At 36.5% G+C, this 11,300-nt stretch overlaps 1 long non-coding RNA gene across 1 annotated transcript; it reads right to left on the minus strand.

Moving 5' to 3' along the window:
• Window positions 1–1,921: 1,921 nt before the first annotated feature.
• On the minus strand, window positions 1,922–5,198 carry LOC114074201. Its single transcript, XR_003574647.1, has 2 exons — window positions 4,453–5,198; window positions 1,922–2,244 (listed from the first exon to the last, which is right to left on the minus strand). It is a non-coding gene; the product is annotated as an uncharacterized LOC114074201 (long non-coding RNA).
• Window positions 5,199–11,300: the final 6,102 nt, after the last annotated feature.

Below are 11,300 nucleotides of genomic sequence, written 5' to 3' on the forward strand. Positions count from 1 at the left end.
CCTTTACAGATCATTTTACAATCTTTCAAACAAGAGATGATACGACCTCTAGGAATAGAATTCCCCCCCCCTTCCACTCTAAAACAGGCTCATTTGAAAAGTTAAACTTCACAACCCTTGTTCTACAATCTATAGAGGCAAAACAAGCATGCAACCTATCCATACCCAATATGACATCAAAATCAAAAATATCAAGTTTTACTAGTTCAACAACATAAGTAACTCTATTGGGCAACATTAATGGAAAATTTCTATACACCCTTTTTGCAACAACCGACTCATCCACCGAGGTAGACACCATCAAAAGTTCATTTAGAATGTCGGGTAAGAATTCAAATTTCTTATCTATAAAGGGAGTAACAAAATATAATGTAGCGCCTGGATCAAGTAAAGCATATACATCAATGGAAAAAACTTTCAACATACCGCTCACACGAAGGGAGAAGTCTCTTGCTCACCCCTAGAGCGGACAGCATATAAGTGATTCTTCTTCAGAGTATCATTATAACCACTTGCTTGCCCCTACTCTTGTCTTAAAACCTCACATTTGGGCAATCCCGAACCTTGTGTCAACTTCTACCATAACCAAAATAATTATCCGTCCCCTTAAGACAATCACCATAGTGCTTCTTGCCACACTTTCCACAAGTTGGCTTCTTGGTAGGTGAACTAGTATCGCTTCCTTTTTTAGGATTAGGGTTAGACATTCTATCTTACCTAGGCTTAGGGAAATTTGAAAGAACTTGATTAGAAACCATATTCTTAAACCTAGGCTTGTCTTGAATATCAAGCCTACCTTTGGAAGAACCACCATCAAAAGATCTTGCCCTCTTGGCATTCTACTCTTTCTCTTAGCCCTTGCCTCTTCCACTTGTTAAGGATTAACAACGAGACAAAAACTATTCATATTGTCATGTAGCATAGCCGAATAACAAAGCGGTTCATTTCATCTCTAGGGTCAGAACCAAAGAAGGAGCATATTTTGACAATTTAGTGAATTCCAATGTGTATTCAAGACCACTCTTACCTCCTTGACGAAGGTTGATGAACACCATCACCTTGGCTTTCCTCTTCTCCCTAGGAAACAACATATCAATAAAAGCCTTCTTAAATACCTCACAAGTCACTAGTCCACCCCTTAACGGCCTATTGTCCCTCCGTTGGACATACCAAGTTTGGGTCATATCTTTGAGTTGGTAAGTGGCTAACTGGGACTTCTCGCTAGTAGACAACCTGATAGCATAGGTGATCCTGTAGATTTCTTCAATGAACTCGTGTGGGTCTTCTTCAACCTTGGACCAATAGAAATTAGGGGGATTTATCCTAGTAAAATCCCTTAGACGATAGGCCATGGTAGCAACTTGTTGATTTGCTCGGGGTATAACCTCCTTATTAGCTTGGGCCGTCATGGCTTGAGCTTGAGTAGTGGCGGCTTGTGCTTGGGTAGTAATGGCTTAAGCCATTTGGAAGAGGTCAACCCTTATGTCACCACCGTCAAAGGAGGGTTGACCGGAGCTTGGTTATCATTCATATTTTCATCAAAAGGAGGGACTTGATCACCATGGGGTGGAGATCCCACATTGGCAATTTCTTCCTCTAGTCTTCATGCCACGTTCCTTTGAGTATTCATTGCCTAATCATCACATAGATTCTTATTCATAAATGTGGCGCTCTTCACAATTAAGAATACGAACCTATATAGACATGGTTGAAATAGTCATTGACTCAAAGATATTCAACCTCATGCTCTGATACCAAATTTTTCACATCCGGGAATACCCCCTAGACATAACCGTCGTCGTCGTCCTCTTGAAGACTAAGACTAGCGTCTTAGCTTACATCATTACATTCATAGGTCAAAATTAACGGAAATTTAGAACTTAGTATTACTTCTACATCGAGGTTTACATAGACTTATACATACACGTAATAGATATAAATTACTTTTACTGAACATAAATAAATAGAATATAACATAGTCTCAAATAGTCATCTCATCTCATAAGAGTATATCAAATTGGGCCTAGCCCATACATCAATGAAAGAAGACCACATATAGGTCATACAACGTTTAATATCCAAATGAAAAAGAAAGAAACATAAGAGTCTGAAAACTAAAGCAACATCATAGTGTTTATAGTGGCATTGCCCTCGGAAAGTGAGGATCTACCATACTTGGATGATCAAGAATTCAAAGTCTTCTGCAAAGTCGTCTCCAAAATCCTTCAATGACAGGAACCTAAACTGTTTAGGAAATAGTAAGACATGATATTAGTACACCACTTCTACTAAGTATGATATCATATGCACATATATCATAAAAACATGCTAGCAACAAGGAACATTTCATATTTTACTTTGAATAACCGTCATGCACTTTCAAAAAGACCATACATATCAATAATACATATTCATTAAGACATTGTTTTTATTTCAAAAGAAAATATTGTATTTCGTATAGTTTATAGTTTTGACTTTTCAGAGTCGCCGCTTAATTTTTAAAGAAAAATCAAGAAAACTTTGTTTTCAAAAAGATTTAAATAGGAAATCTTAAGAAAACCTTAAAAGGGATTCGGGGATTCTTATTTATATTCTAGGAAAGTTTTTATGGCACCTAAAATATTCGCTAAATCACGATTATCCGGCAACTAACTTATTCGGCTTAAATATTCTTACTTAGTTTTTGAGATAAAAATTTATATAGAGTTGTTTGAAAAATGAAGTATTAATTTTACTATCTAGGTGAATTTTAATTTGTAAAAATTTATTTTAAGCTATTTACTTGGTTTGATTAAATCGTTAAAACAAAGTGGCGCCTTGCGGGGGATTCGAGTCTTTTAACCCTAAGACAAACGATAAATAATAAACAAAATAATTAAGAGACAAAAGAGAGAGAGAGAGAGAGAGTTGGATCCAAATCCGATTTCTGTCTTCCTGGACCGGTATTTGGACCCATTTCCTTTGGTACCTGTCCTAGACTAATCATACAATAATAAATAATAGATACAAAAAAGAGAAGACTACAAGGGCTTAGGCCCAACAATAAAGAAATACAACACTTCAAAAAAATCTGGACTCTTTAGCCCAATTTCTTCAACTCCTTGATTTTTTCCGATCCTTCCAACTCGGGATATGTAAGTCAATTTCATGGCTTGACTCGATAAAGAAATTTTTAGCCTTCATGGCTCTCCCGAAATGTATGAAAAGAAGGTAACAGTTCATGCGAACTCAAACGAGTTTTTACATGCAAGACAAATAATGGAAAGGAGTTAACATGTAGTCCAACCAACACAAGTACTGCGAAAAATATCTTAGCTTTATGCAAAGGGCATTTAAAATGGGAAATTGACAATTTGAACAACAAATCCTCAAAGGAAATCACGCAGAAGTGCATGAAACAACAACAATTTTATAGAAAAAATAAAGAAAAAGTGGTAGTCGCTTTAGGAAGTAGGCCAGATTATTGAAGAAATCACCCTTACCAATATTATTGGATTTTTAGTCTTGTAGTAATTTACTTAACAGTGTTACAATACTAAGCGATCCTTCGACGTAATAATGATATCAAAATAAACTTCAAAAAATAAATAAATAATAAATAAAAGTTATAACTAGACAGGAATGCAACATGAAGTGAACACGAATAAAGGTAAAAGCATGAGAAAATCAAATCAATGCAAAATATTTCAACTAATTTGAAAACAGTAAGCAGAAGAGTATGAAGTAGAATACAAAATGAAGGTCATCACTTAAGGGATTCAAGTCGAACCGACACATACGACTTTAAGAAAACCGAACAAACCGAACTAACAGTAAAAAAGTTGATATGTCAATTATGATACTTGACAGTAGCACATACATATACTATTGAGCATTGGAACTTAAAGAGTCAAAGAGATAGGCAACTAGAACATACTGTTTCTAAGCAAAAATTGTGCTAAAATGCATACATATATATATATTTATACATATATATATATATATATATATATACATATATATATATATATATAAAAAAAAACCTTCAGGAAATTGATCAAACTCATTTTCCGAACAACACAAAAAAATTGATCAAAGAAACTAAAAAAAAAACGTCAGGAAAAGAGGAACAAATTTTGGGAAGCTCCAAAAAAAGTATTACATAAACCACAATATCTCGATTGGAATGAACAGAGCGATACAGATATGCCCAACAAATGATCAAAACAAGATCAGGATAAGCATAGCCAACAACAAGAAACTCGAAGAAACCATAAGTAGAGAAAAAAAGGCTTTGAACAAATACTAAATCACCTTGACAATGAAATACATATTCATCACTTCAAAGGATCAATATGACAGGAAAAGAGTTAAACCTAGACTATCATATGAAGTCCTTTTGAGTTGGCAGATGACAGAAACATGATTTAACATAAATAGTTCAAAAGATTGAAAGAGCCACGAGCTGTTTACCTTGTTGTGGGCAGCGAACGGGGACAGCGAGCAGGGAGGCAGCGACAATCACACCAAAACGCAAAGATGGAATAGCAACAGACAAACTCCAAATAAAATCCCAAAGCTCGACCAAAATACAGAGGGAAACGCTGACAGAGGGAGGGTGGAGGAGTTTTAGGCCAGGTCGATTATCCTCTTCGTAATTTTAAAGATTTTTAGTATGTATATAAAAAACTGCAAATCAAGAGTTCCCAAAGTCTTCCCAAAATTTTTCTCAAACTGACAAAAAATTCCCCATAGACCCCAAAAATCCCCAAAATTTTTTCAAACCCCCTCCAATGAACAAGAGAAGGATATTCTATAGGGGGTACTAGGGTTTTCAAAATGGGAGAGAAAAGGGAAATGACGGGACTCTAAATTAACCCTCCAATTCAAAAAGATTTCTTTCGAAGGAGGGAAAAATGGCTTTCGTACGAGAAAAAAATTTCTTCCGGCTCGCTCCATCCGTCCTTGCAGCTTTATGTGGAGCTATATCTCATGCTAGCCAGTATGATTCGCGTGCATTCTGCTGCGCAAGGACGAGAGTTGCAGGCCGGGCAGAAAAAGCGAAAGAGACGTTGGAGCATCGATTTTTGTCAAACGGCGTCGGAGATGGACGAGCAAGGATGAGTCACTACAAGTGGGTGGTCACGCGACGAGGGAGAAGAAGAGCGTGAGGGTATGGGGGCGGGTCGGCTGATAGCATCACTGCTATTGGCCTGAATTTTTTTGTTAAAGGGGAAAATTGGGCCGAGAAAGGGAATATTGGAATGGGCTGATAGACAATTAAAGGGGAGTGGGTTGGTTGTACGCATATTGCTGGTTTGCTTTGCTGGAATAATAAAGATAACAATAAATGGGCTGGGAAAAGAATGGCCCAAGTTGATCTTAAGATGGGCTGGAAATAAGCTGATGGATTTCAGCTAAGATCGTATTTGAATAAACCCAAACAGATTTCAAAGGTATCCAAATCGAATTTGATCAACGAAATTTGCCAAAATTTTGACAAAACGAATTAATACGGATAAATCAATGAGCTTAACTTCGACAAAATAAAATAATTAACTTAAATAAATAAAAAAAATAATATTTTGAAATATAAGCTATTATATGACTAAAATAGTAAACAAAATATTCATATAGATCTTTCGAATATCTAAAGATATGATAACTAAACGCGTAATTATACAAACATGTGTTAGAAAATCATAAACGAGCAACAAAATATATTTTGCAAGCTATTTTTTTTTAAATTTGCGAAACTAATTATTTTAGAATTGCTTGAAATTTGAGAAACTTGAGGATTTACGGGGATGGTCAAAATCGGGTGTCAACAGTCATAGTCATGTACATAACAAGACCAACAACATCAAGTCTAGTCAAGTCAACATGCATATCATATAATTGAATACATAGTCAAGTAACTCTATCATCATGTCATAATAGCAACAAGCATGTATAAGAGTACATTTCAAAATAACCAAAGCAAGACAATTACCCACAACCCTTATCAAGTCAATAGGTACAATGACCAAGCAAAGCCCCATAAACTTCCTCAATTAAGTAACCCAAGAAGAATCATGACCAATGTCCTGCTTCACATAGCATAGCTTTTAAGAGTACATATCATCATACTTGAGCAATGTAGACCAACACATGTTCATAAGTGACACTCATCAACATATAGTATTAACAATGTGCAAGTCATCATATGCATATCATATACCATTATACAAACATAATAACAACCTCCTAAAGTTCCCTTTTAGGCAAACTAGTGCAAGGCATATGTAGAGTATCATACCCCTACCTAAGCTAATCAACCTCTCAAGTCACCATAGTTGATTTGTACTTAATTACTTCATTTTAGTTTAGAAAAAACTTGCCTTAACTGACGTAGAACACAAGAGCTAAGTGTGGAATCTGGTGTTATAAAACCTTACACAAAGGAAGGGGTCTACCGGCCAAAGTAAAGCCAAACATAAAGGTAGCTTTCAAGGTGGATTCACTAGCTAGTCTTCCTATGGGGGTAACATAGATAAACAGATAGGTATAATCCCTCTACGTAACACTTCGAAATTAGGGCCTCCTCTCATGGGAATCCAGTGGATACCCCTAATAAGATAGTCAACACCTCATGTGGAACTATAGGGTGAATCTTCTTTTACAAAAAATCATCACCTCGCACTGTCAACTTCACTCGGTGCTAAGCTAAATCTCTTTTGAATGTCTTTAATGTCTTTATTAGTCATTATAACTTAATGTAGATAATAGGGTCTACGCGTTGTATAATTATCATCATCATAATCATAGCTCTATAAGAAGAATTGCATGAGTATAAATAATCCTTTCATTACAATTCATATAAGTGAGGTTAGCACATTTACATTTCTTCCATCTCAATATCAATATGATCTCTAACCTCATTCCCTTACTAGAGATGATATTACCAAGAAATGCCTCCAACCTTAACCAAAACTCACATTTGATATACATTGGAAAATAATTGGTTCTCCTTAAGCACTTGTAACATCACCATCAAATGGTCCATGTAATACCCTCATTTTACGAATATACCAAGATCTCGTTATTGAAGACAATGACAAATGAATCTAGGTAACTTCGAAACACCCAACTCATGACATCCATAAATGTCACCGGGGCATTAGTGAGACAAAATGACATTACTAAGAACTCATAATGACCATATCTAGTCTAAATGAAATTTTTGGTATTTCCATACCTCTCTCACCCTAAGTTGGTGATACCCCGATCTCAAGTCAATCTTAGAAAAGTAGCTTACCCCTTGGAGTTGATCAAACAAGTCGTCAATCCGAGGGAGAGGATACTTGTTCTGAATATTGACTTTATTGAGTTGGCGATAATCGATGCACATTCTAAGGGATCCATACTTCTTCTTTACAAATAAAACTAGAGCACCCCATGAACAAATAATAGGTCTAATGAAGCCTTTGTCTACTAATCTTTCAGTTGAGCCTTCAACTCTTTCAACCAAGCCGGAGCAATCCAATAAGGAGGAATTGAAATGGGATTTGTATCTGGTAGCAAGTTGATACTGAAATATTTTCCCGTTCGAGAGAAACACCGAGAAGATCATTTGGAAAGACCTCAGCAAATTCCCTCACTACGGGGACCGACTCAATGGGAGGTATTTCGGTGTCTAAATTTTGGACTCTAACTATGTGATCTAGACAACCCTTCGACAACACTTTACAAGCCTTAGAGAAGAGATGATACGACCTCTAGTAATAGAATTTCCCCCTTTCAACTATAAAACGGGTTCATTTAGAAAATTAAACTTGACCACCCTCGTTCTACAATCTATGGAAGCAAAGTAAGCATGCAACCAATCCATACCAAAATGACATCAAAATGAAATATATAAAGTTCTACTAGTTAAACTTCAGTAACTCTATTTGGCAAAATTATTGGACAATTTCTATATACCCTCTTTGCAACCACCGACTCACCAACTGGGGTAGTTACCATGAAAGTTAAATTAGAATGTAAGGCAAAATACCAATCTTTTTAGGTATAAAGGGAGTAACAAAAGATAGTGTGGCACACAGATCAAGTAAAGTATATACATCAATAAATAAGACTTTCACCATACTGGTCACCACATCAGGAGAAGCCTCTTGCTCTCCTCTCGAGCGGAGAGCATAAAAGTGATTCTTCTTCGGAGCATCAAAATTAGAACCCCTTGCTTGAGCTTGACCACTACCCTTGTATACAACCATCAAATTTGGGCAATCTCGAACTTTGTGCCACTTTTACCATAACTAATATAATTTCCTGTTCAAACTAAGCATTCATTGAGATGACCTTTTCCATAGTTGGCACAAGTAGCCTTCTTGTTTGATGAACTAGTCCTTCCCTTTTGAGGCTTAGTGTAAGACACCCTATCATAACAAACCTTATGGAACTAGGAAGGAATTTGGTTAGAAAACCTCTTCTTAAACCTAGGATTGTCTTGAATGTCAAGCCTACCCTTTTAAGAACCACCATCAAAAGACATTGCCCTCTTGGCATCTCTACTCTTTCTCTTAACCCTTGTCTCCTCCCCTTGTTGATCATGAACTATGAGACGAGAAATGTTCATATTGTCATGTAGCATAGCCTAAAAACATTCTTCCTTTAAGTCATCTGACACTCCCATCACAAAGCGACTCATTTCATCTCTAGGATCGGAAACCAAAGAAGGAGCATACTTTGACAATTTCGTGAATTTGAAGGAGTGGTCAAGTAAACTCATAGCTCCTTGACGAAAGTTGATGAATTCCTCCACTTTTGCTTCCCTCTTCTCCCTAGGAAAGAATCTATCAAGAAAATCCTTTTTGAAATCTCTCATGTCACCGGTCCACCTCTTAAAGGTCAAACTCTTTCCATTGGATGTACTGAGTTTGGGCCACATCTTTGAGTTGTTAAGTGGATAACTCGGCCTTTTCATTAGTATTCAACCCCATAGCATAGAGGATCTTGTAGGTTTCATTAGTGAACTCTTGGGGGTCTTGTTCAACTTTGGAGCCATTGAAAGTAGGGGGATTCATCCTTGTGAAATCCCTCAAACGGTAGTCCATGGTGCTAACTTGTTGGTTTCCTCTGGCTACCACCTCCCGATCAGCTTGGGCCGTCATAGCTTGTGCTTGAGTAGTGAAGGCTTGTGCTTGTGTTGTAATGGCTTTGGCCATTTGGAGAAAGGAAGCCCTTATGTCACCACTATCCGTCATTGGTGGACGATTGACCAAAGCTTGGTCATCATTTGCAATTTCTTCAGGAGGAGGAACTTAGTTGCCTCGTGGAGGAGCTTCCACATTGGCAATCTCTTCATCAAGTCTTCGAGCGGCTGTTATTTGAGTATGCAATGCCTATAATCACAATAAAAGGATTAGATGCTAGCATAGTTTCACGAGCGGGGAGAAAGGATAGTGGGTTTACTTGACCTCTCGAAGGTCTTATTAGTACTCATAGTTATCATTCATCGCATTGTCATAGGTAAATTAACGGAGAATTTAAAACTTCTCATAGCACTTCATCTACTTAACTTCATATATATAAAATATTATAAGTACATATTTAGACTCTAGTATCTTTTGCCAACTTAGACTCAATATTATTAGGATGCTTGGGGACACGTCCTTACTACATAAAACATAGTAAACTATCACATGATTTTACAGTAAAGTAAGACAGTGCACATCCTTGGACTTAAGGATTCCTTTCCTTGAGCTTGGGAATCACATATCAAGCTACTCACCATCAGCATCCTTTAAGCATCCATAACCTACACTTTGTGTGAAAACATAGAGAAGAATGGGGTTAGTACAAGAATGCACTAAGTATGACAACCATACAAAAACATGCATTTAAAAGGGATATTTTTCTTGAAATCATACTTAATGCTGTTTTGAGAAAATCTTCATAAAACCATTATGCAATAAGCATTATATCATTTACATACTTCATATAGGCATATTTAATGGTCAAACATAATATAAACCATAGAATGCATTTAAAACATTTTTGAATTATTTTACACCAAGCATACTTCATGCCTTTTTGAGAAAATCTTCGTAGAACCTTTACACAATAAGCATTATATCACATTTTACGGTGAGCATTTTTCCCTTAACAGTGAACTTCTTTTCTTTAACCCATTAGCCTCCCAAGTAACTCTCTAGTGATACTTGGTGCAATTCATTACCTTAAGGCCACAAGGAAACCATACATACAACCTACATAAGCCAACTAATACCATCATAGAAGTAAAGTAAATTATCGGCACATTTATGTCAAGACCATAAAGTCATAACAATGATCTCTATTTACTTTGCACATATACTGATATCACTTAACATAGAACTTTATGAGACCTTACTCACAATAACAATCTAATTCTACTAGTGCAATGAACATGTGGAGCCCCATAACCTCAGACATACTTAGTAAATATATCATGAGACCACAAGCCTTAACATCCAATTCATACATCAACATAGTAAGTGAAGATAACTTCATTCATGTCAAGCAAGACCTTCATCATATAGTCATTAAGACCAACATACTGCATATTAGAAGAAGACCAGATCACATAGATCCATTAGGACTCATGCAAGTCATCACAACAAATAGACAAATACTTCAAAGTCATGTGCATAAGGAACATATACATAAACACATGAATTAGAACACCTTCCTAGGAAATCCCTCAAGCGCCACTTGTGATATGCATATGTGAAGTCCCATATCCCCACCTACACTAAGCAACGACCCTAGAGTTATCCTAGTTAGGGTCCATAGATTACTTCCATTGTCCATTTTAATTTAGGGAAACTATAGCCTTAACCTACATTAAGACCATGGGTGCTAAACATGGAATTTGGTGTTGTAGAGTCTACACCAAGGGAAGGTGTTCTTACACAGAAAATGTAGAACAATAACACATTCTAGCATACTAGTGAAATCACTTGCTAGATCCTATGTGGCAAGCATAGCTTATGGAACAAAGTGATATAAATATCCCTCTACATGCTCATTGGCATTTGGAGCCTCATCTCATGAGAAGCCATTGGTCAATCATCCACAAGGAAATTCAACACCTCCTGTAGAGCCATAGATGAATGTTCCTCCAAGGGAGGTCAACACCTTATGAGAACCCAATAGTGAATCTTCCTCCAAGGGAATCCAACACCTCTTATTGTCAAGTTCACTCGGTGCTAAGCTAAGTTCCCTTTATTTAAAATCCTTTATTAATATTACTTATAAAATTTAGGCCTCAGGAGATTTACTCCTAATATGCTTAGATC

The sequence above is a fragment of the Solanum pennellii genome, chromosome 10, assembly GCF_001406875.1.
Source record: "Solanum pennellii chromosome 10, SPENNV200".
NCBI classification, from domain to species: Eukaryota; Viridiplantae; Streptophyta; class Magnoliopsida; order Solanales; family Solanaceae; genus Solanum; species Solanum pennellii.